The sequence below is a fragment of the Alosa sapidissima genome, chromosome 14 (genome assembly GCF_018492685.1).
Source record: "Alosa sapidissima isolate fAloSap1 chromosome 14, fAloSap1.pri, whole genome shotgun sequence".
Lineage (NCBI taxonomy): Eukaryota > Metazoa > Chordata > Actinopteri > Clupeiformes > Clupeidae > Alosa > Alosa sapidissima.
The window spans coordinates 99,129-115,424 of NC_055970.1; the positions used below are offsets into that span (position 1 = coordinate 99,129).

The 16,296-nt window shown below is 41.4% G+C and overlaps 88 non-coding genes across 88 annotated transcripts; all 88 read right to left on the minus strand.

Moving 5' to 3' along the window:
* Nucleotides 1–109: 109 nt before the first annotated feature.
* trnav-cac lies at nt 110–182 on the minus strand. The gene has a single exon. It is a non-coding gene; the product is annotated as a tRNA-Val (tRNA).
* Nucleotides 183–299: 117 nt separating this feature from the next.
* On the minus strand, nt 300–372 carry trnav-uac. Its single transcript has one exon. It is a non-coding gene; the product is annotated as a tRNA-Val (tRNA).
* Nucleotides 373–481: 109 nt separating this feature from the next.
* Nucleotides 482–554, minus strand: trnav-aac. Its single transcript has one exon. It is a non-coding gene; the product is annotated as a tRNA-Val (tRNA).
* Nucleotides 555–664: 110 nt separating this feature from the next.
* On the minus strand, nt 665–737 carry trnav-cac. The gene has a single exon. It is a non-coding gene; the product is annotated as a tRNA-Val (tRNA).
* Nucleotides 738–847: 110 nt separating this feature from the next.
* On the minus strand, nt 848–920 carry trnav-aac. Its single transcript has one exon. It is a non-coding gene; the product is annotated as a tRNA-Val (tRNA).
* A 110-nt stretch (nt 921–1,030) lies between these two features.
* Nucleotides 1,031–1,103, minus strand: trnav-cac. The gene has a single exon. It is a non-coding gene; the product is annotated as a tRNA-Val (tRNA).
* A 117-nt stretch (nt 1,104–1,220) lies between these two features.
* On the minus strand, nt 1,221–1,293 carry trnav-uac. Its single transcript has one exon. It is a non-coding gene; the product is annotated as a tRNA-Val (tRNA).
* A 109-nt stretch (nt 1,294–1,402) lies between these two features.
* On the minus strand, nt 1,403–1,475 carry trnav-aac. Its single transcript has one exon. It is a non-coding gene; the product is annotated as a tRNA-Val (tRNA).
* Nucleotides 1,476–1,585: 110 nt separating this feature from the next.
* trnav-cac lies at nt 1,586–1,658 on the minus strand. The gene has a single exon. It is a non-coding gene; the product is annotated as a tRNA-Val (tRNA).
* Nucleotides 1,659–1,768: 110 nt separating this feature from the next.
* Nucleotides 1,769–1,841, minus strand: trnav-cac. Its single transcript has one exon. It is a non-coding gene; the product is annotated as a tRNA-Val (tRNA).
* Nucleotides 1,842–1,958: 117 nt separating this feature from the next.
* On the minus strand, nt 1,959–2,031 carry trnav-uac. The gene has a single exon. It is a non-coding gene; the product is annotated as a tRNA-Val (tRNA).
* Nucleotides 2,032–2,140: 109 nt separating this feature from the next.
* trnav-aac lies at nt 2,141–2,213 on the minus strand. The gene has a single exon. It is a non-coding gene; the product is annotated as a tRNA-Val (tRNA).
* A 110-nt stretch (nt 2,214–2,323) lies between these two features.
* On the minus strand, nt 2,324–2,396 carry trnav-cac. Its single transcript has one exon. It is a non-coding gene; the product is annotated as a tRNA-Val (tRNA).
* Nucleotides 2,397–2,506: 110 nt separating this feature from the next.
* Nucleotides 2,507–2,579, minus strand: trnav-cac. The gene has a single exon. It is a non-coding gene; the product is annotated as a tRNA-Val (tRNA).
* Nucleotides 2,580–2,695: 116 nt separating this feature from the next.
* Nucleotides 2,696–2,768, minus strand: trnav-uac. Its single transcript has one exon. It is a non-coding gene; the product is annotated as a tRNA-Val (tRNA).
* A 109-nt stretch (nt 2,769–2,877) lies between these two features.
* trnav-aac lies at nt 2,878–2,950 on the minus strand. Its single transcript has one exon. It is a non-coding gene; the product is annotated as a tRNA-Val (tRNA).
* A 110-nt stretch (nt 2,951–3,060) lies between these two features.
* On the minus strand, nt 3,061–3,133 carry trnav-cac. Its single transcript has one exon. It is a non-coding gene; the product is annotated as a tRNA-Val (tRNA).
* A 110-nt stretch (nt 3,134–3,243) lies between these two features.
* On the minus strand, nt 3,244–3,316 carry trnav-aac. Its single transcript has one exon. It is a non-coding gene; the product is annotated as a tRNA-Val (tRNA).
* A 110-nt stretch (nt 3,317–3,426) lies between these two features.
* Nucleotides 3,427–3,499, minus strand: trnav-aac. The gene has a single exon. It is a non-coding gene; the product is annotated as a tRNA-Val (tRNA).
* A 110-nt stretch (nt 3,500–3,609) lies between these two features.
* Nucleotides 3,610–3,682, minus strand: trnav-cac. Its single transcript has one exon. It is a non-coding gene; the product is annotated as a tRNA-Val (tRNA).
* A 110-nt stretch (nt 3,683–3,792) lies between these two features.
* On the minus strand, nt 3,793–3,865 carry trnav-aac. The gene has a single exon. It is a non-coding gene; the product is annotated as a tRNA-Val (tRNA).
* A 110-nt stretch (nt 3,866–3,975) lies between these two features.
* On the minus strand, nt 3,976–4,048 carry trnav-cac. Its single transcript has one exon. It is a non-coding gene; the product is annotated as a tRNA-Val (tRNA).
* Nucleotides 4,049–4,165: 117 nt separating this feature from the next.
* On the minus strand, nt 4,166–4,238 carry trnav-uac. The gene has a single exon. It is a non-coding gene; the product is annotated as a tRNA-Val (tRNA).
* A 109-nt stretch (nt 4,239–4,347) lies between these two features.
* On the minus strand, nt 4,348–4,420 carry trnav-aac. Its single transcript has one exon. It is a non-coding gene; the product is annotated as a tRNA-Val (tRNA).
* A 110-nt stretch (nt 4,421–4,530) lies between these two features.
* trnav-cac lies at nt 4,531–4,603 on the minus strand. The gene has a single exon. It is a non-coding gene; the product is annotated as a tRNA-Val (tRNA).
* A 110-nt stretch (nt 4,604–4,713) lies between these two features.
* On the minus strand, nt 4,714–4,786 carry trnav-cac. The gene has a single exon. It is a non-coding gene; the product is annotated as a tRNA-Val (tRNA).
* Nucleotides 4,787–4,903: 117 nt separating this feature from the next.
* Nucleotides 4,904–4,976, minus strand: trnav-uac. Its single transcript has one exon. It is a non-coding gene; the product is annotated as a tRNA-Val (tRNA).
* Nucleotides 4,977–5,085: 109 nt separating this feature from the next.
* On the minus strand, nt 5,086–5,158 carry trnav-aac. Its single transcript has one exon. It is a non-coding gene; the product is annotated as a tRNA-Val (tRNA).
* Nucleotides 5,159–5,268: 110 nt separating this feature from the next.
* Nucleotides 5,269–5,341, minus strand: trnav-cac. Its single transcript has one exon. It is a non-coding gene; the product is annotated as a tRNA-Val (tRNA).
* A 110-nt stretch (nt 5,342–5,451) lies between these two features.
* Nucleotides 5,452–5,524, minus strand: trnav-aac. The gene has a single exon. It is a non-coding gene; the product is annotated as a tRNA-Val (tRNA).
* Nucleotides 5,525–5,634: 110 nt separating this feature from the next.
* Nucleotides 5,635–5,707, minus strand: trnav-cac. Its single transcript has one exon. It is a non-coding gene; the product is annotated as a tRNA-Val (tRNA).
* Nucleotides 5,708–5,824: 117 nt separating this feature from the next.
* Nucleotides 5,825–5,897, minus strand: trnav-uac. Its single transcript has one exon. It is a non-coding gene; the product is annotated as a tRNA-Val (tRNA).
* Nucleotides 5,898–6,006: 109 nt separating this feature from the next.
* On the minus strand, nt 6,007–6,079 carry trnav-aac. Its single transcript has one exon. It is a non-coding gene; the product is annotated as a tRNA-Val (tRNA).
* Nucleotides 6,080–6,189: 110 nt separating this feature from the next.
* trnav-cac lies at nt 6,190–6,262 on the minus strand. Its single transcript has one exon. It is a non-coding gene; the product is annotated as a tRNA-Val (tRNA).
* A 110-nt stretch (nt 6,263–6,372) lies between these two features.
* Nucleotides 6,373–6,445, minus strand: trnav-cac. The gene has a single exon. It is a non-coding gene; the product is annotated as a tRNA-Val (tRNA).
* Nucleotides 6,446–6,562: 117 nt separating this feature from the next.
* trnav-uac lies at nt 6,563–6,635 on the minus strand. The gene has a single exon. It is a non-coding gene; the product is annotated as a tRNA-Val (tRNA).
* A 109-nt stretch (nt 6,636–6,744) lies between these two features.
* trnav-aac lies at nt 6,745–6,817 on the minus strand. The gene has a single exon. It is a non-coding gene; the product is annotated as a tRNA-Val (tRNA).
* Nucleotides 6,818–6,927: 110 nt separating this feature from the next.
* Nucleotides 6,928–7,000, minus strand: trnav-cac. Its single transcript has one exon. It is a non-coding gene; the product is annotated as a tRNA-Val (tRNA).
* A 110-nt stretch (nt 7,001–7,110) lies between these two features.
* trnav-cac lies at nt 7,111–7,183 on the minus strand. The gene has a single exon. It is a non-coding gene; the product is annotated as a tRNA-Val (tRNA).
* Nucleotides 7,184–7,299: 116 nt separating this feature from the next.
* trnav-uac lies at nt 7,300–7,372 on the minus strand. Its single transcript has one exon. It is a non-coding gene; the product is annotated as a tRNA-Val (tRNA).
* Nucleotides 7,373–7,481: 109 nt separating this feature from the next.
* Nucleotides 7,482–7,554, minus strand: trnav-aac. The gene has a single exon. It is a non-coding gene; the product is annotated as a tRNA-Val (tRNA).
* Nucleotides 7,555–7,664: 110 nt separating this feature from the next.
* On the minus strand, nt 7,665–7,737 carry trnav-cac. The gene has a single exon. It is a non-coding gene; the product is annotated as a tRNA-Val (tRNA).
* Nucleotides 7,738–7,847: 110 nt separating this feature from the next.
* On the minus strand, nt 7,848–7,920 carry trnav-aac. Its single transcript has one exon. It is a non-coding gene; the product is annotated as a tRNA-Val (tRNA).
* Nucleotides 7,921–8,030: 110 nt separating this feature from the next.
* trnav-cac lies at nt 8,031–8,103 on the minus strand. The gene has a single exon. It is a non-coding gene; the product is annotated as a tRNA-Val (tRNA).
* A 117-nt stretch (nt 8,104–8,220) lies between these two features.
* Nucleotides 8,221–8,293, minus strand: trnav-uac. The gene has a single exon. It is a non-coding gene; the product is annotated as a tRNA-Val (tRNA).
* A 109-nt stretch (nt 8,294–8,402) lies between these two features.
* On the minus strand, nt 8,403–8,475 carry trnav-aac. The gene has a single exon. It is a non-coding gene; the product is annotated as a tRNA-Val (tRNA).
* A 110-nt stretch (nt 8,476–8,585) lies between these two features.
* On the minus strand, nt 8,586–8,658 carry trnav-cac. The gene has a single exon. It is a non-coding gene; the product is annotated as a tRNA-Val (tRNA).
* A 110-nt stretch (nt 8,659–8,768) lies between these two features.
* On the minus strand, nt 8,769–8,841 carry trnav-cac. Its single transcript has one exon. It is a non-coding gene; the product is annotated as a tRNA-Val (tRNA).
* A 117-nt stretch (nt 8,842–8,958) lies between these two features.
* On the minus strand, nt 8,959–9,031 carry trnav-uac. The gene has a single exon. It is a non-coding gene; the product is annotated as a tRNA-Val (tRNA).
* A 109-nt stretch (nt 9,032–9,140) lies between these two features.
* On the minus strand, nt 9,141–9,213 carry trnav-aac. Its single transcript has one exon. It is a non-coding gene; the product is annotated as a tRNA-Val (tRNA).
* A 110-nt stretch (nt 9,214–9,323) lies between these two features.
* On the minus strand, nt 9,324–9,396 carry trnav-cac. Its single transcript has one exon. It is a non-coding gene; the product is annotated as a tRNA-Val (tRNA).
* A 117-nt stretch (nt 9,397–9,513) lies between these two features.
* trnav-uac lies at nt 9,514–9,586 on the minus strand. Its single transcript has one exon. It is a non-coding gene; the product is annotated as a tRNA-Val (tRNA).
* Nucleotides 9,587–9,695: 109 nt separating this feature from the next.
* On the minus strand, nt 9,696–9,768 carry trnav-aac. Its single transcript has one exon. It is a non-coding gene; the product is annotated as a tRNA-Val (tRNA).
* A 110-nt stretch (nt 9,769–9,878) lies between these two features.
* Nucleotides 9,879–9,951, minus strand: trnav-cac. Its single transcript has one exon. It is a non-coding gene; the product is annotated as a tRNA-Val (tRNA).
* A 117-nt stretch (nt 9,952–10,068) lies between these two features.
* Nucleotides 10,069–10,141, minus strand: trnav-uac. Its single transcript has one exon. It is a non-coding gene; the product is annotated as a tRNA-Val (tRNA).
* Nucleotides 10,142–10,250: 109 nt separating this feature from the next.
* Nucleotides 10,251–10,323, minus strand: trnav-aac. Its single transcript has one exon. It is a non-coding gene; the product is annotated as a tRNA-Val (tRNA).
* Nucleotides 10,324–10,433: 110 nt separating this feature from the next.
* trnav-cac lies at nt 10,434–10,506 on the minus strand. The gene has a single exon. It is a non-coding gene; the product is annotated as a tRNA-Val (tRNA).
* A 117-nt stretch (nt 10,507–10,623) lies between these two features.
* trnav-uac lies at nt 10,624–10,696 on the minus strand. The gene has a single exon. It is a non-coding gene; the product is annotated as a tRNA-Val (tRNA).
* Nucleotides 10,697–10,805: 109 nt separating this feature from the next.
* Nucleotides 10,806–10,878, minus strand: trnav-aac. Its single transcript has one exon. It is a non-coding gene; the product is annotated as a tRNA-Val (tRNA).
* A 110-nt stretch (nt 10,879–10,988) lies between these two features.
* trnav-cac lies at nt 10,989–11,061 on the minus strand. The gene has a single exon. It is a non-coding gene; the product is annotated as a tRNA-Val (tRNA).
* A 110-nt stretch (nt 11,062–11,171) lies between these two features.
* Nucleotides 11,172–11,244, minus strand: trnav-aac. The gene has a single exon. It is a non-coding gene; the product is annotated as a tRNA-Val (tRNA).
* A 110-nt stretch (nt 11,245–11,354) lies between these two features.
* On the minus strand, nt 11,355–11,427 carry trnav-cac. The gene has a single exon. It is a non-coding gene; the product is annotated as a tRNA-Val (tRNA).
* A 117-nt stretch (nt 11,428–11,544) lies between these two features.
* Nucleotides 11,545–11,617, minus strand: trnav-uac. Its single transcript has one exon. It is a non-coding gene; the product is annotated as a tRNA-Val (tRNA).
* A 109-nt stretch (nt 11,618–11,726) lies between these two features.
* On the minus strand, nt 11,727–11,799 carry trnav-aac. Its single transcript has one exon. It is a non-coding gene; the product is annotated as a tRNA-Val (tRNA).
* Nucleotides 11,800–11,909: 110 nt separating this feature from the next.
* On the minus strand, nt 11,910–11,982 carry trnav-cac. The gene has a single exon. It is a non-coding gene; the product is annotated as a tRNA-Val (tRNA).
* A 110-nt stretch (nt 11,983–12,092) lies between these two features.
* On the minus strand, nt 12,093–12,165 carry trnav-cac. Its single transcript has one exon. It is a non-coding gene; the product is annotated as a tRNA-Val (tRNA).
* A 117-nt stretch (nt 12,166–12,282) lies between these two features.
* Nucleotides 12,283–12,355, minus strand: trnav-uac. Its single transcript has one exon. It is a non-coding gene; the product is annotated as a tRNA-Val (tRNA).
* A 109-nt stretch (nt 12,356–12,464) lies between these two features.
* trnav-cac lies at nt 12,465–12,537 on the minus strand. The gene has a single exon. It is a non-coding gene; the product is annotated as a tRNA-Val (tRNA).
* Nucleotides 12,538–12,646: 109 nt separating this feature from the next.
* trnav-aac lies at nt 12,647–12,720 on the minus strand. The gene has a single exon. It is a non-coding gene; the product is annotated as a tRNA-Val (tRNA).
* A 109-nt stretch (nt 12,721–12,829) lies between these two features.
* Nucleotides 12,830–12,902, minus strand: trnav-cac. The gene has a single exon. It is a non-coding gene; the product is annotated as a tRNA-Val (tRNA).
* Nucleotides 12,903–13,019: 117 nt separating this feature from the next.
* trnav-uac lies at nt 13,020–13,092 on the minus strand. The gene has a single exon. It is a non-coding gene; the product is annotated as a tRNA-Val (tRNA).
* Nucleotides 13,093–13,201: 109 nt separating this feature from the next.
* trnav-aac lies at nt 13,202–13,274 on the minus strand. Its single transcript has one exon. It is a non-coding gene; the product is annotated as a tRNA-Val (tRNA).
* A 110-nt stretch (nt 13,275–13,384) lies between these two features.
* On the minus strand, nt 13,385–13,457 carry trnav-cac. The gene has a single exon. It is a non-coding gene; the product is annotated as a tRNA-Val (tRNA).
* Nucleotides 13,458–13,567: 110 nt separating this feature from the next.
* Nucleotides 13,568–13,640, minus strand: trnav-aac. The gene has a single exon. It is a non-coding gene; the product is annotated as a tRNA-Val (tRNA).
* Nucleotides 13,641–13,750: 110 nt separating this feature from the next.
* trnav-cac lies at nt 13,751–13,823 on the minus strand. Its single transcript has one exon. It is a non-coding gene; the product is annotated as a tRNA-Val (tRNA).
* Nucleotides 13,824–13,940: 117 nt separating this feature from the next.
* On the minus strand, nt 13,941–14,013 carry trnav-uac. Its single transcript has one exon. It is a non-coding gene; the product is annotated as a tRNA-Val (tRNA).
* Nucleotides 14,014–14,122: 109 nt separating this feature from the next.
* On the minus strand, nt 14,123–14,195 carry trnav-aac. The gene has a single exon. It is a non-coding gene; the product is annotated as a tRNA-Val (tRNA).
* A 110-nt stretch (nt 14,196–14,305) lies between these two features.
* trnav-cac lies at nt 14,306–14,378 on the minus strand. The gene has a single exon. It is a non-coding gene; the product is annotated as a tRNA-Val (tRNA).
* Nucleotides 14,379–14,488: 110 nt separating this feature from the next.
* trnav-aac lies at nt 14,489–14,561 on the minus strand. The gene has a single exon. It is a non-coding gene; the product is annotated as a tRNA-Val (tRNA).
* Nucleotides 14,562–14,671: 110 nt separating this feature from the next.
* trnav-cac lies at nt 14,672–14,744 on the minus strand. The gene has a single exon. It is a non-coding gene; the product is annotated as a tRNA-Val (tRNA).
* Nucleotides 14,745–14,861: 117 nt separating this feature from the next.
* Nucleotides 14,862–14,934, minus strand: trnav-uac. Its single transcript has one exon. It is a non-coding gene; the product is annotated as a tRNA-Val (tRNA).
* A 109-nt stretch (nt 14,935–15,043) lies between these two features.
* On the minus strand, nt 15,044–15,116 carry trnav-aac. The gene has a single exon. It is a non-coding gene; the product is annotated as a tRNA-Val (tRNA).
* Nucleotides 15,117–15,226: 110 nt separating this feature from the next.
* Nucleotides 15,227–15,299, minus strand: trnav-cac. Its single transcript has one exon. It is a non-coding gene; the product is annotated as a tRNA-Val (tRNA).
* A 110-nt stretch (nt 15,300–15,409) lies between these two features.
* trnav-aac lies at nt 15,410–15,482 on the minus strand. The gene has a single exon. It is a non-coding gene; the product is annotated as a tRNA-Val (tRNA).
* Nucleotides 15,483–15,592: 110 nt separating this feature from the next.
* On the minus strand, nt 15,593–15,665 carry trnav-cac. The gene has a single exon. It is a non-coding gene; the product is annotated as a tRNA-Val (tRNA).
* A 117-nt stretch (nt 15,666–15,782) lies between these two features.
* trnav-uac lies at nt 15,783–15,855 on the minus strand. The gene has a single exon. It is a non-coding gene; the product is annotated as a tRNA-Val (tRNA).
* Nucleotides 15,856–15,964: 109 nt separating this feature from the next.
* Nucleotides 15,965–16,037, minus strand: trnav-aac. Its single transcript has one exon. It is a non-coding gene; the product is annotated as a tRNA-Val (tRNA).
* A 110-nt stretch (nt 16,038–16,147) lies between these two features.
* trnav-cac lies at nt 16,148–16,220 on the minus strand. Its single transcript has one exon. It is a non-coding gene; the product is annotated as a tRNA-Val (tRNA).
* Nucleotides 16,221–16,296: the final 76 nt, after the last annotated feature.

Consider the following 16,296-nt stretch of genomic DNA (forward strand, 5'->3'; position numbering starts at 1 on the left):
TCCTGAAGGAAGAAGTCACCTCCATGACTTTTGGCAAGTCAAATTCTAGTAGAAGACATTTTGAGATGGAGTACTTCAGATAAATGCAAGATCCTTCCAAATAAGAATTTGTTTCCACCCAGTTTCGAACTGGGGACCTTTCGCGTGTGAGGCGAACGTGATAACCACTACACTATGGAAACTCGTGGAAAGTTTTCTGTTTGACATGGTAACACAGGAAGTTCAATTAAAGAATACTTCATTAGTAGAGTGAAGCTTTACTTTGGCCAAGGAAACCAACAGTCGCCCCCATAAGAATTTGTTTCCACCCAGTTTCGAACTGGGGACCTTTCGCGTGTAAAGCGAACGTGATAACCACTACACTATGGAAACATCCTGACAAAAAGGTCACCTCGATTACTTTTCACAAGTCAAACTCTAGTTGAAGACATCATAAGATAGAAATATAAAGCTCAATGCAAGATCCTTCCAAATAAGAAGCTGTTTCCACCCAGTTTCGAACTGGGGACCTTTCGCGTGTTAGGCGAACGTGATAACCACTACACTATGGAAACATCCTGAAGGAAAAAGTCACCTCCATGACTTTTGGCAAGTCAAATTCTAGTAGAAGACATCTTGAGATAAAGTACTTCAGATCAATGAAAGATCCCTCCAAATAAGAATTTGTTTCCACCCAGTTTCGAACTGGGGACCTTTCGCGTGTGAGGCGAACGTGATAACCACTACACTATGGAAACATCCTGATGAAAGAAGTCACCTCCATAACTTTTGCCAAGTCAAATTCTAGTAGAAGACATTTTGAGATGGAGTACTTCAGATCAATGTAAGATCCTTCCAAATAAGAATTTGTTTCCACCCAGTTTCGAACTGGGGACCTTTCGCGTGTTAGGCGAACGTGATAACCACTACACTATGGAAACATCCTGAAGGAAGAAGTCACCTCCATGACTTTTGGCAAGTCAAATTCTAGTAGAAGACATTTTGAGATGGAGTACTTCAGATAAATGCAAGATCCTTCCAAATAAGAATTTGTTTCCACCCAGTTTCGAACTGGGGACCTTTCGCGTGTGAGGCGAACGTGATAACCACTACACTATGGAAACTCGTGGAAAGTTTTCTGTTTGACATGGTAACACAGGAAGTTCAATTAAAGAATACTTCATTAGTAGAGTGAAGCTTTACTTTGGCCAAGGAAACCAACAGTCGCCCCCATAAGAATTTGTTTCCACCCAGTTTCGAACTGGGGACCTTTCGCGTGTAAAGCGAACGTGATAACCACTACACTATGGAAACATCCTGACAAAAAGGTCACCTCGATTACTTTTCACAAGTCAAACTCTAGTTGAAGACATCATAAGATAGAAATATAAAGCTCAATGCAAGATCCTTCCAAATAAGAAGCTGTTTCCACCCAGTTTCGAACTGGGGACCTTTCGCGTGTTAGGCGAACGTGATAACCACTACACTATGGAAACATCCTGAAGGAAGAAGTCACCTCCATGACTTTTGGCAAGTCAAATTCTAGTAGAAGACATCTTGAGATAAAGTACTTCAGATCAATGAAAGATCCCTCCAAATAAGAATTTGTTTCCACCCAGTTTCGAACTGGGGACCTTTCGCGTGTGAGGCGAACGTGATAACCACTACACTATGGAAACATCCTGATGAAAGAAGTCACCTCCATAACTTTTGCCAAGTCAAATTCTAGTAGAAGACATTTTGAGATGGAGTACTTCAGATCAATGTAAGATCCTTCCAAATAAGAATTTGTTTCCACCCAGTTTCGAACTGGGGACCTTTCGCGTGTGAGGCGAACGTGATAACCACTACACTATGGAAACTCGTGGAAAGTTTTCTGTTTGACATGGTAACACAGGAAGTTCAATTAAAGAATACTTCATTAGTAGAGTGAAGCTTTGCTTTGGCCAAGGAAACTAACAGTCGCCCCCATAAGAATTTGTTTCCACCCAGTTTCGAACTGGGGACCTTTCGCGTGTAAAGCGAACGTGATAACCACTACACTATGGAAACATCCTGACAAAAAGGTCACCTCGATTACTTTTCACAAGTCAAACTCTAGTTGAAGACATCATAAGATAGAAATATAAAGCTCAATGCAAGATCCTTCCAAATAAGAAGCTGTTTCCACCCAGTTTCGAACTGGGGACCTTTCGCGTGTTAGGCGAACGTGATAACCACTACACTATGGAAACATCCTGAAGGAAGAAGTCACCTCCATGACTTTTGGCAAGTCAAATTCTAGTAGAAGACATCTTGAGATAAAGTACTTCAGATCAATGAAAGATCCCTCCAAATAAGAATTTGTTTCCACCCAGTTTCGAACTGGGGACCTTTCGCGTGTGAGGCGAACGTGATAACCACTACACTATGGAAACATCCTGATGAAAGAAGTCACCTCCATGACTTTTGTCAAGTCAAATTCTAGTAGAAGACATTTTGAGATGGAGTACTTCAGATAAATGCAAGATCCTTCCAAATAAGAATTTGTTTCCACCCAGTTTCGAACTGGGGACCTTTCGCGTGTGAGGCGAACGTGATAACCACTACACTATGGAAACTCGTGGAAAGTTATCTGTTTGACATGGTAACACAGGAAGTTCAATTAAAGAATACTTCATTAGTAGAGTGAAGCTTTACTTTGGCCAAGGAACCAACAGTCGCCCCCATAAGAATTTGTTTCCACCCAGTTTCGAACTGGGGACCTTTCGCGTGTAAAGCGAACGTGATAACCACTACACTATGGAAACATCCTGACAAAAAGGTCACCTCGATTACTTTTCACAAGTCAAACTCTAGTTGAAGACATCATAAGATAGAAATATAAAGCTCAATGCAAGATCCTTCCAAATAAGAAGCTGTTTCCACCCAGTTTCGAACTGGGGACCTTTCGCGTGTTAGGCGAACGTGATAACCACTACACTATGGAAACATCCTGAAGGAAGAAGTCACCTCCATGACTTTTGGCAAGTCAAATTCTAGTAGAAGACATCTTGAGATAAAGTACTTCAGATCAATGAAAGATCCCTCCAAATAAGAATTTGTTTCCACCCAGTTTCGAACTGGGGACCTTTCGCGTGTGAGGCGAACGTGATAACCACTACACTATGGAAACATCCTGATGAAAGAAGTCACCTCCATAACTTTTGCCAAGTCAAATTCTAGTAGAAGACATTTTGAGATGGAGTACTTCAGATCAATGTAAGATCCTTCCAAATAAGAATTTGTTTCCACCCAGTTTCGAACTGGGGACCTTTCGCGTGTTAGGCGAACGTGATAACCACTACACTATGGAAACATCCTGAAGGAAGAAGTCACCTCCATGACTTTTGGCAATTCAAATTCTAGTAGAAGACATTTTGAGATGGAGCACTTCAGATAAATGCAAGATCCTTCCAAATAAGAATTTGTTTCCACCCAGTTTCGAACTGGGGACCTTTCGCGTGTTAGGCGAACGTGATAACCACTACACTATGGAAACATCCTGAAGGAAGAAGTCACCTCCATGACTTTTGGCAAGTCAAATTCTAGTAGAAGACATCTTGAGATAAAGTACTTCAGATCAATGAAAGATCCCTCCAAATAAGAATTTGTTTCCACCCAGTTTCGAACTGGGGACCTTTCGCGTGTGAGGCGAACGTGATAACCACTACACTATGGAAACATCCTGATGAAAGAAGTCACCTCCATAACTTTTGCCAAGTCAAATTCTAGTAGAAGACATTTTGAGATGGAGTACTTCAGATCAATGTAAGATCCTTCCAAATAAGAATTTGTTTCCTCCCAGTTTCGAACTGGGGACCTTTCGCGTGTTAGGCGAACGTGATAACCACTACACTATGGAAACATCCTGAAGGAAGAAGTCACCTCCATGACTTTTGGCAATTCAAATTCTAGTAGAAGACATTTTGAGATGGAGCACTTCAGATAAATGCAAGATCCTTCCAAATAAGAATTTGTTTCCACCCAGTTTCGAACTGGGGACCTTTCGCGTGTGAGGCGAACGTGATAACCACTACACTATGGAAACTCGTGGAAAGTTTTCTGTTTGACATGGTAACACAGGAAGTTCAATTAAAGAATACTTCATTAGTAGAGTGAAGCTTTGCTTTGGCCAAGGAAACTAACAGTCGCCCCCATAAGAATTTGTTTCCACCCAGTTTCGAACTGGGGACCTTTCGCGTGTAAAGCGAACGTGATAACCACTACACTATGGAAACATCCTGACAAAAAGGTCACCTCGATTACTTTTCACAAGTCAAACTCTAGTTGAAGACATCATAAGATAGAAATATAAAGCTCAATGCAAGATCCTTCCAAATAAGAAGCTGTTTCCACCCAGTTTCGAACTGGGGACCTTTCGCGTGTTAGGCGAACGTGATAACCACTACACTATGGAAACATCCTGAAGGAAGAAGTCACCTCCATGACTTTTGGCAAGTCAAATTCTAGTAGAAGACATCTTGAGATAAAGTACTTCAGATCAATGAAAGATCCCTCCAAATAAGAATTTGTTTCCACCCAGTTTCGAACTGGGGACCTTTCGCGTGTGAGGCGAACGTGATAACCACTACACTATGGAAACATCCTGATGAAAGAAGTCACCTCCATGACTTTTGGCAAGTCAAATTCTAGTAGAAGACATTTTGAGATGGAGTACTTCAGATAAATGCAAGATCCTTCCAAATAAGAATTTGTTTCCACCCAGTTTCGAACTGGGGACCTTTCGCGTGTGAGGCGAACGTGATAACCACTACACTATGGAAACTCGTGGAAAGTTTTCTGTTTGACATGGTAACACAGGAAGTTCAATTAAAGAATACTTCATTAGTAGAGTGAAGCTTTACTTTGGCCAAGGAAACCAACAGTCGCCCCCATAAGAATTTGTTTCCACCCAGTTTCGAACTGGGGACCTTTCGCGTGTAAAGCGAACTTGATAACCACTACACTATGGAAACATCCTGACAAAAAGGTCACCTCGATTACTTTTCACAAGTCAAACTCTAGTTGAAGACATCATAAGATAGAAATATAAAGCTCAATGCAAGATCCTTCCAAATAAGAAGCTGTTTCCACCCAGTTTCGAACTGGGGACCTTTCGCGTGTTAGGCGAACGTGATAACCACTACACTATGGAAACATCCTGAAGGAAGAAGTCACCTCCATGACTTTTGGCAAGTCAAATTCTAGTAGAAGACATCTTGAGATAAAGTACTTCAGATCAATGAAAGATCCCTCCAAATAAGAATTTGTTTCCACCCAGTTTCGAACTGGGGACCTTTCGCGTGTGAGGCGAACGTGATAACCACTACACTATGGAAACATCCTGATGAAAGAAGTCACCTCCATAACTTTTGCCAAGTCAAATTCTAGTAGAAGACATTTTGAGATGGAGTACTTCAGATCAATGTAAGATCCTTCCAAATAAGAATTTGTTTCCACCCAGTTTCGAACTGGGGACCTTTCGCGTGTTAGGCGAACGTGATAACCACTACACTATGGAAACATCCTGAAGGAAGAAGTCACCTCCATGACTTTTGGCAATTCAAATTCTAGTAGAAGACATTTTGAGATGGAGCACTTCAGATAAATGCAAGATCCTTCCAAATAAGAATTTGTTTCCACCCAGTTTCGAACTGGGGACCTTTCGCGTGTGAGGCGAACGTGATAACCACTACACTATGGAAACTCGTGGAAAGTTTTCTGTTTGACATGGTAACACAGGAAGTTCAATTAAAGAATACTTCATTAGTAGAGTGAAGCTTTGCTTTGGCCAAGGAAACTAACAGTCGCCCCCATAAGAATTTGTTTCCACCCAGTTTCGAACTGGGGACCTTTCGCGTGTAAAGCGAACGTGATAACCACTACACTATGGAAACATCCTGACAAAAAGGTCACCTCGATTACTTTTCACAAGTCAAACTCTAGTTGAAGACATCATAAGATAGAAATATAAAGCTCAATGCAAGATCCTTCCAAATGAGAAGCTGTTTCCACCCAGTTTCGAACTGGGGACCTTTCGCGTGTTAGGCGAACGTGATAACCACTACACTATGGAAACATCCTGAAGGAAGAAGTCACCTCCATGACTTTTGGCAAGTCAAATTCTAGTAGAAGACATCTTGAGATAAAGTACTTCAGATCAATGAAAGATCCCTCCAAATAAGAATTTGTTTCCACCCAGTTTCGAACTGGGGACCTTTCGCGTGTGAGGCGAACGTGATAACCACTACACTATGGAAACATCCTGATGAAAGAAGTCACCTCCATGACTTTTGGCAAGTCAAATTCTAGTAGAAGACATTTTGAGATGGAGTACTTCAGATAAATGCAAGATCCTTCCAAATAAGAATTTGTTTCCACCCAGTTTCGAACTGGGGACCTTTCGCGTGTGAGGCGAACGTGATAACCACTACACTATGGAAACTCGTGGAAAGTTTTCTGTTTGACATGGTAACACAGGAAGTTCAATTAAAGAATACTTCATTAGTAGAGTGAAGCTTTGCTTTGGCCAAGGAAACTAACAGTCGCCCCCATAAGAATTTGTTTCCACCCAGTTTCGAACTGGGGACCTTTCGCGTGTAAAGCGAACGTGATAACCACTACACTATGGAAACATCCTGACAAAAAGGTCACCTCGATTACTTTTCACAAGTCAAACTCTAGTTGAAGACATCATAAGATAGAAATATAAAGCTCAATGCAAGATCCTTCCAAATAAGAAGCTGTTTCCACCCAGTTTCGAACTGGGGACCTTTCGCGTGTTAGGCGAACGTGATAACCACTACACTATGGAAACATCCTGAAGGAAGAAGTCACCTCCATGACTTTTGGCAAGTCAAATTCTAGTAGAAGACATCTTGAGATAAAGTACTTCAGATCAATGAAAGATCCCTCCAAATAAGAATTTGTTTCCACCCAGTTTCGAACTGGGGACCTTTCGCGTGTGAGGCGAACGTGATAACCACTACACTATGGAAACATCCTGATGAAAGAAGTCACCTCCATGACTTTTGGCAAGTCAAATTCTAGTAGAAGACATTTTGAGATGGAGTACTTCAGATAAATGCAAGATCCTTCCAAATAAGAATTTGTTTCCACCCAGTTTCGAACTGGGGACCTTTCGCGTGTGAGGCGAACGTGATAACCACTACACTATGGAAACTCGTGGAAAGTTTTCTGTTTGACATGGTAACACAGGAAGTTCAATTAAAGAATACTTCATTAGTAGAGTGAAGCTTTACTTTGGCCAAGGAACCAACAGTCGCCCCCATAAGAATTTGTTTCCACCCAGTTTCGAACTGGGGACCTTTCGCGTGTAAAGCGAACGTGATAACCACTACACTATGGAAACATCCTGACAAAAAGGTCACCTCGATTACTTTTCACAAGTCAAACTCTAGTTGAAGACATCATAAGATAGAAATATAAAGCTCAATGCAAGATCCTTCCAAATAAGAAGCTGTTTCCACCCAGTTTCGAACTGGGGACCTTTCGCGTGTTAGGCGAACGTGATAACCACTACACTATGGAAACATCCTGAAGGAAGAAGTCACCTCCATGACTTTTGGCAAGTCAAATTCTAGTAGAAGACATCTTGAGATAAAGTACTTCAGATCAATGAAAGATCCCTCCAAATAAGAATTTGTTTCCACCCAGTTTCGAACTGGGGACCTTTCGCGTGTGAGGCGAACGTGATAACCACTACACTATGGAAACATCCTGATGAAAGAAGTCACCTCCATAACTTTTGCCAAGTCAAATTCTAGTAGAAGACATTTTGAGATGGAGTACTTCAGATCAATGTAAGATCCTTCCAAATAAGAATTTGTTTCCACCCAGTTTCGAACTGGGGACCTTTCGCGTGTTAGGCGAACGTGATAACCACTACACTATGGAAACATCCTGAAGGAAGAAGTCACCTCCATGACTTTTGGCAATTCAAATTCTAGTAGAAGACATTTTGAGATGGAGCACTTCAGATAAATGCAAGATCCTTCCAAATAAGAATTTGTTTCCACCCAGTTTCGAACTGGGGACCTTTCGCGTGTGAGGCGAACGTGATAACCACTACACTATGGAAACTCGTGGAAAGTTTTCTGTTTGACATGGTAACACAGGAAGTTCAATTAAAGAATACTTCATTAGTAGAGTGAAGCTTTGCTTTGGCCAAGGAAACTAACAGTCGCCCCCATAAGAATTTGTTTCCACCCAGTTTCGAACTGGGGACCTTTCGCGTGTAAAGCGAACGTGATAACCACTACACTATGGAAACATCCTGACAAAAAGGTCACCTCGATTACTTTTCACAAGTCAAACTCTAGTTGAAGACATCATAAGATAGAAATATAAAGCTCAATGCAAGATCCTTCCAAATAAGAAGCTGTTTCCACCCAGTTTCGAACTGGGGACCTTTCGCGTGTTAGGCGAACGTGATAACCACTACACTATGGAAACATCCTGAAGGAAGAAGTCACCTCCATGACTTTTGGCAAGTCAAATTCTAGTAGAAGACATCTTGAGATAAAGTACTTCAGATCAATGAAAGATCCCTCCAAATAAAAATTTGTTTCCACCCAGTTTCGAACTGGGGACCTTTCGCGTGTGAGGCGAACGTGATAACCACTACACTATGGAAACATCCTGATGAAAGAAGTCACCTCCATGACTTTTGGCAAGTCAAATTCTAGTAGAAGACATTTTGAGATGGAGTACTTCAGATAAATGCAAGATCCTTCCAAATAAGAATTTGTTTCCACCCAGTTTCGAACTGGGGACCTTTCGCGTGTGAGGCGAACGTGATAACCACTACACTATGGAAACTCGTGGAAAGTTTTCTGTTTGACATGGTAACACAGGAAGTTCAATTAAAGAATACTTCATTAGTAGAGTGAAGCTTTACTTTGGCCAAGGAAACCAACAGTCGCCCCCATAAGAATTTGTTTCCACCCAGTTTCGAACTGGGGACCTTTCGCGTGTAAAGCGAACTTGATAACCACTACACTATGGAAACATCCTGACAAAAAGGTCACCTCGATTACTTTTCACAAGTCAAACTCTAGTTGAAGACATCATAAGATAGAAATATAAAGCTCAATGCAAGATCCTTCCAAATAAGAAGCTGTTTCCACCCAGTTTCGAACTGGGGACCTTTCGCGTGTTAGGCGAACGTGATAACCACTACACTATGGAAACATCCTGAAGGAAGAAGTCACCTCCATGACTTTTGGCAAGTCAAATTCTAGTAGAAGACATCTTGAGATAAAGTACTTCAGATCAATGAAAGATCCCTCCAAATAAGAATTTGTTTCCACCCAGTTTCGAACTGGGGACCTTTCGCGTGTGAGGCGAACGTGATAACCACTACACTATGGAAACACGTGGAAAGTTTTCTGTTTGACATGGTAACACAGGAAGTTCAATTAAAGAATACTTCATTAGTAGAGTGAAGCTTTACTTTGGCCAAGGAAACTAACAGTCGCACCCATAAGAATTTGTTTCCACCCAGTGTCGAACTGGGGACCTTTCGCGTGTAAAGCGAACGTGATAACCACTACACTATGGAAACATCCTGACAAAAAGGTCACCTCGATTACTTTTCACAAGTCAAACTCTAGTTGAATAAATCATAAGATAGAAATATAAAGCTCAATGCAAGATCCTTCCAAATAAGAAGCTGTTTCCACCCAGTTTCGAACTGGGGACCTTTCGCGTGTTAGGCGAACGTGATAACCACTACACTATGGAAACATCCTGATGAAAGAAGTCACCTCCATGACTTTTGGCAAGTCAAATTCTAGTAGAAGACATTTTGAGATGGAGTACTTCAGATAAATGCAAGATCCTTCCAAATAAGAATTTGTTTCCACCCAGTTTCGAACTGGGGACCTTTCGCGTGTGAGGCGAACGTGATAACCACTACACTATGGAAACTCGTGGAAAGTTTTCTGTTTGACATGGTAACACAGGAAGTTCAATTAAAGAATACTTCATTAGTAGAGTGAAGCTTTACTTTGGCCAAGGAAACCAACAGTCGCCCCCATAAGAATTTGTTTCCACCCAGTTTCGAACTGGGGACCTTTCGCGTGTAAAGCGAACTTGATAACCACTACACTATGGAAACATCCTGACAAAAAGGTCACCTCGATTACTTTTCACAAGTCAAACTCTAGTTGAAGACATCATAAGATAGAAATATAAAGCTCAATGCAAGATCCTTCCAAATAAGAAGCTGTTTCCACCCAGTTTCGAACTGGGGACCTTTCGCGTGTTAGGCGAACGTGATAACCACTACACTATGGAAACATCCTGAAGGAAGAAGTCACCTCCATGACTTTTGGCAAGTCAAATTCTAGTAGAAGACATCTTGAGATAAAGTACTTCAGATCAATGAAAGATCCCTCCAAATAAGAATTTGTTTCCACCCAGTTTCGAACTGGGGACCTTTCGCGTGTGAGGCGAACGTGATAACCACTACACTATGGAAACACGTGGAAAGTTTTCTGTTTGACATGGTAACACAGGAAGTTCAATTAAAGAATACTTCATTAGTAGAGTGAAGCTTTACTTTGGCCAAGGAAACTAACAGTCGCCCCCATAAGAATTTGTTTCCACCCAGTGTCGAACTGGGGACCTTTCGCGTGTAAAGCGAACGTGATAACCACTACACTATGGAAACATCCTGACAAAAAGGTCACCTCGATTACTTTTCACAAGTCAAACTCTAGTTGAATAAATCATAAGATAGAAATATAAAGCTCAATGCAAGATCCTTCCAAATAAGAAGCTGTTTCCACCCAGTTTCGAACTGGGGACCTTTCGCGTGTTAGGCGAACGTGATAACCACTACACTATGGAAACATCCTGAAGGAAGAAGTCACCTCCATGACTTTTGGCAAGTCAAATTCTAGTAGAAGACATCTTGAGATAAAGTACTTCAGATCAATGAAAGATCCCTCCAAATAAGAATTTGTTTCCACCCAGTTTCGAACTGGGGACCTTTCGCGTGTGAGGCGAACGTGATAACCACTACACTATGGAAACATCCTGATGAAAGAAGTCACCTCCATAACTTTTGCCAAGTCAAATTCTAGTAGAAGACATTTTGAGATGGAGTACTTCAGATCAATGTAAGATCCTTCCAAATAAGAATTTGTTTCCACCCAGTTTCGAACTGGGGACCTTTCGCGTGTTAGGCGAACGTGATAACCACTACACTATGGAAACATCCTGAAGGAAGAAGTCACCTCCATGACTTTTGGCAAGTCAAATTCTAGTAGAAGACATTTTGAGATGGAGTACTTCAGATAAATGCAAGATCCTTCCAAATAAGAATTTGTTTCCACCCAGTTTCGAACTGGGGACCTTTCGCGTGTGAGGCGAACGTGATAACCACTACACTATGGAATCTCGTGGAAAGTTTTCTGTTTGACATGGTAACACAGGAAGTTCAATTAAAGAATACTTCATTAGTAGAGTGAAGCTTTACTTTGGCCAAGGAAACCAACAGTCGCCCCCATAAGAATTTGTTTCCACCCAGTTTCGAACTGGGGACCTTTCGCGTGTAAAGCGAACGTGATAACCACTACACTATGGAAACATCCTGACAAAAAGGTCACCTCGATTACTTTTCACAAGTCAAACTCTAGTTGAAGACATCATAAGATAGAAATATAAAGCTCAATGCAAGATCCTTCCAAATAAGAAGCTGTTTCCACCCAGTTTCGAACTGGGGACCTTTCGCGTGTTAGGCGAACGTGATAACCACTACACTATGGAAACATCCTGAAGGAAGAAGTCACCTCCATGACTTTTGGCAAGTCAAATTCTAGTAGAAGACATCTTGAGATAAAGTACTTCAGATCAATGAAAGATCCCTCCAAATAAGAATTTGTTTCCACCCAGTTTCGAACTGGGGACCTTTCGCGTGTGAGGCGAACGTGATAACCACTACACTATGGAAACATCCTGAAGGAAGAAGTCACCTCCATAACTTTTGGCAATTCAAATTCTAGTAGAAGACATTTTGAGATGGAGCACTTCAGATAAATGCAAGATCCTTCCAAATAAGAATTTGTTTCCACCCAGTTTCGAACTGGGGACCTTTCGCGTGTGAGGCGAACGTGATAACCACTACACTATGGAAACTCGTGGAAAGTTTTCTGTTTGACATGGTAACACAGGAAGTTCAATTAAAGAATACTTCATTAGTAGAGTGAAGCTTTGCTTTGGCCAAGGAAACTAACAGTCGCCCCCATAAGAATTTGTTTCCACCCAGTTTCGAACTGGGGACCTTTCGCGTGTAAAGCGAACGTGATAACCACTACACTATGGAAACATCCTGACAAAAAGGTCACCTCGATTACTTTTCACAAGTCAAACTCTAGTTGAAGACATCATAAGATAGAAATATAAAGCTCAATGCAAGATCCTTCCAAATAAGAATTTGTTTCCACCCAGTTTCGAACTGGGGACCTTTCGCGTGTGAGGCGAACGTGATAACCACTACACTATGGAAACATCCTGATGAAAGAAGTCACCTCCATAACTTTTGCCAAGTCAAATTCTAGTAGAAGACATTTTGAGATGGAGTACTTCAGATCAATGTAAGATCCTTCCAAATAAGAATTTGTTTCACCCAGTTTCGAACTGGGGACCTTTCGCGTGTTAGGCGAACGTGATAACCACTACACTATAGAAACATCCTGAAGGAAGAAGTCACCTCCATGACTTTTGGCAAGTCAAATTCTAGTAGAAGACATTTTGAGATGGAGTACTTCAGATAAATGCAAGATCCTTCCAAATAAGAATTTGTTTCCACCCAGTTTCGAACTGGGGACCTTTCGCGTGTGAGGCGAACGTGATAACCACTACACTATGGAAACTCGTGGAAAGTTTTCTGTTTGACATGGTAACACAGGAAGTTCAATTAAAGAATACTTCATTAGTAGAGTGAAGCTTTACTTTGGCCAAGGAAACTAACAGTCGCCCCCATAAGAATTTGTTTCCACCCAGTTTCGAACTGGGGACCTTTCACGTGTAAAGCGAACGTGATAACCACTACACTATGGAAACATCCTGACAAAAAGGTCACCTCGATTACTTTTCACAAGTCAAACTCTAGTTGAAGACATCATAAGATAGAAATATAAAGCTCAATGCAAGATCCTTCCAAATAAGAAGCTGTTTCCACCCAGTTTCGAACTGGGGACCTTTCGCGTGTTAGGCGAACGTGATAACCACTACACTATGGAAACATCCTGAAGGAAGAAGTCACCTCCATGACTTTTGGCAAGTCAAATTCTAGTAGAAGACATCTTGAGATAAAGTACTTCAGATCAATGAAAGATCCCTCCAAATAAGAATTTGTTTCCACCCAGTTTCGAACTGGGGACCTTTCGCGTGTGAGGCGAACGTGATAACCACTACACTATGGAAACATCCTGATGAAAGAAGTCACCTCCATAACTTTTGCCAAGTCAAATTCTAGTAGAAGACATTTTGAGATGGAGTACTTCAGATCAATGTAAGATCCTTCCAAATAAGAATTTGTTTCCACCCAGTTTCGAACTGGGGAACTTTCGCGTGTTAGGCGAACGTGATAACCACTACACTATGGAAACATCCTGAAGGAAGAAGTCACCTCCATGACTTTTGGCAAGTCAAATTCTAGTAGAAGACATTTTGAGATGGAGTACTTCAGATAAATGCAAGATCCTTCCAAATAAGAATTTGTTTCCACCCAGTTTCGAACTGGGGACCTTTCGCGTGTGAGGCGAACGTGATAACCACTACACTATGGAAACTCGTGGAAAGTTTTTTGTTTGACATGGTAACACAGGAAGTTCAATTAAAGAATACTTCATTAGTAGAGTGAAGCTTTACTTTGGCCAAGGAAACCAACAGTCGCCCCCATAAGAATTTGTTTCCACCCAGTTTCGAACTGGGGACCTTTCGCGTGTAAAGCGAACGTGATAACCACTACACTATGGAAACATCCTGACAAAAAGGTCACCTCGATTACTTTTCACAAGTCAAACTCTAGTTGAAGACATCATAAGATAGAAATATAAAGCTCAATGCAAGATCCTTCCAAATAAGAAGCTGTTTCCACCCAGTTTCGAACTGGGGACCTTTCGCGTGTTAGGCGAACGTGATAACCACTACACTATGGAAACATCCTGAAGGAAGAAGTCACCTCCATGACTTTTGGCAAGTCAAATTCTAGTAGAAGACATCTAGAGATGGAGTACTTCAGATCAATGAAAGATCCCTCCAAATAAGAATTTGTTTCCACCCAGTTTCGAACTGGGGACCTTTCGCGTGTGAGGCGAACGTGATAACCACTACACTATGGAAACATCCTGATGAAGGAAGTCACCTCCATAACTTTTGCCAAGTCAAATTCTAGTAGAAGACATTTTGAGATGGAGTACTTCAGATCAATGTAAGATCCTTCCAAATAAGAATTTGTTTCCACCCAGTTTCAAACTGGGGACCTTTCGCGTGTTAGGCGAACGTGATAACCACTACACTATGGAAACATCCTGAAGGAAGAAGTCACCTCCATGACTTTTGGCAAGTCAAATTCTAGTAGAAGACATTTTGAGATGGAGTACTTCAGATAAATGCAAGATCCTTCCAAATAAGAATTTGTTTCCACCCAGTTTCGAACTGGGGACCTTTCGCGTGTGAGGCGAACGTGATAACCACTACACTATGGAAACTCGTGGAAAGTTTTCTGTTTGACATGGTAACACAGGAAGTTCAATTAAAGAATACTTCATTAGTAGAGTGAAGCTTTACTTTGGCCAAGGAAACTAACAGTCGCCCCCATGAGAATTTGTTTCCACCCAGTTTCGAACTGGGGACCTTTCGCGTGTAAAGCGAACGTGATAACCACTACACTATGGAAACATCCTGACAAAAAGGTCACCTCGATTACTTTTCACAAGTCAAACTCTAGTTGAATAAATCATAAGATAGAAATATAAAGCTCAATGCAAGATCCTTCCAAATAAGAAGCTGTTTCCACCCAGTTTCGAACTGGGGACCTTTCGCGTGTTAGGCGAACGTGATAACCACTACACTATGGAAACATCCTGAAGGAAGAAGTCACCTCCATGACTTTTGGCAAGTCAAATTCTAGTAGAAGACATCTTGAGATAAAGTACTTCAAATCAATGAAAAATCCCTCCAAATAAGAATTTGTTTCCACCCAGTTTCGAACTGGGGACCTTTCGCGTGTGAGGCGAACGTGATAACCACTACACTATGGAAACATCCTGATGAAAGAAGTCACCTCCATAACTTTTGCCAAGTCAAATTCTAGTAGAAGACATTTTGAGATGGAGTACTTCAGATCAATGTAAGATCCTTCCAAATAAGAATTTGTTTCCACCCAGTTTCGAACTGGGGACCTTTCGCGTGTTAGGCGAACGTGATAACCACTACACTATGGAAACATCCTGAAGGAAGAAGTCACCTCCATGACTTTTGGCAAGTCAAATTCTAGTAGAAGACATTTTGAGATGGAGTACTTCAGATAAATGCAAGATCCTTCCAAATAAGAATTTGTTTCCACCCAGTTTCGAACTGGGGACCTTTCGCGTGTGAGGCGAACGTGATAACCACTACACTATGGAAACTCGAGAAAAGTTTTCTGTTTGACATGGTAACACAGGAAGTTCAATTAAAAAATACTTCATTAGTAGAGTGAAGCTTTACTTTGGCCAAGGAAACTAACAGTCGCCCCCATAAGAATTTGTTTCCACCCAGTTTCGAACTGGGGACCTTTCGCGTGTAAAGCAAACGTGATAACCACTACACTATGGAAACATCCTGACAAAAAGGTCACCTCGATTACTTTTCACAAGTCAAACTCTAGTTGAAGACATCATAAGATAGAAATATAAAGCTCAATGCAAGATCCTTCCAAATAAGAAGCTGTTTCCACCCAGTTTCGAACTGGGGACCTTTCGCGTGTTAGGCGAACGTGATAATCACTACACTATGGAAACATCCTGAAGGAAGAAGTCACCTCCATGACTTTTGGCAAGTCAAATTCTAGTAGAAGACATCTTGAGATAAAGTACTTCAGATCAATGAAAGATCCCTCCAAATAAGAATTTGTTTCCACCCAGTTTCGAACTGGGGACCTTTCGCGTGTGAGGCGAACGTGATAACCACTACACTATGGAAATATCCTGATGAAAGAAGTCACCTCCATAACTTTTGCCAAGTCAAATTCTAGTAGAAGACATTTTGAGATGGAGTACT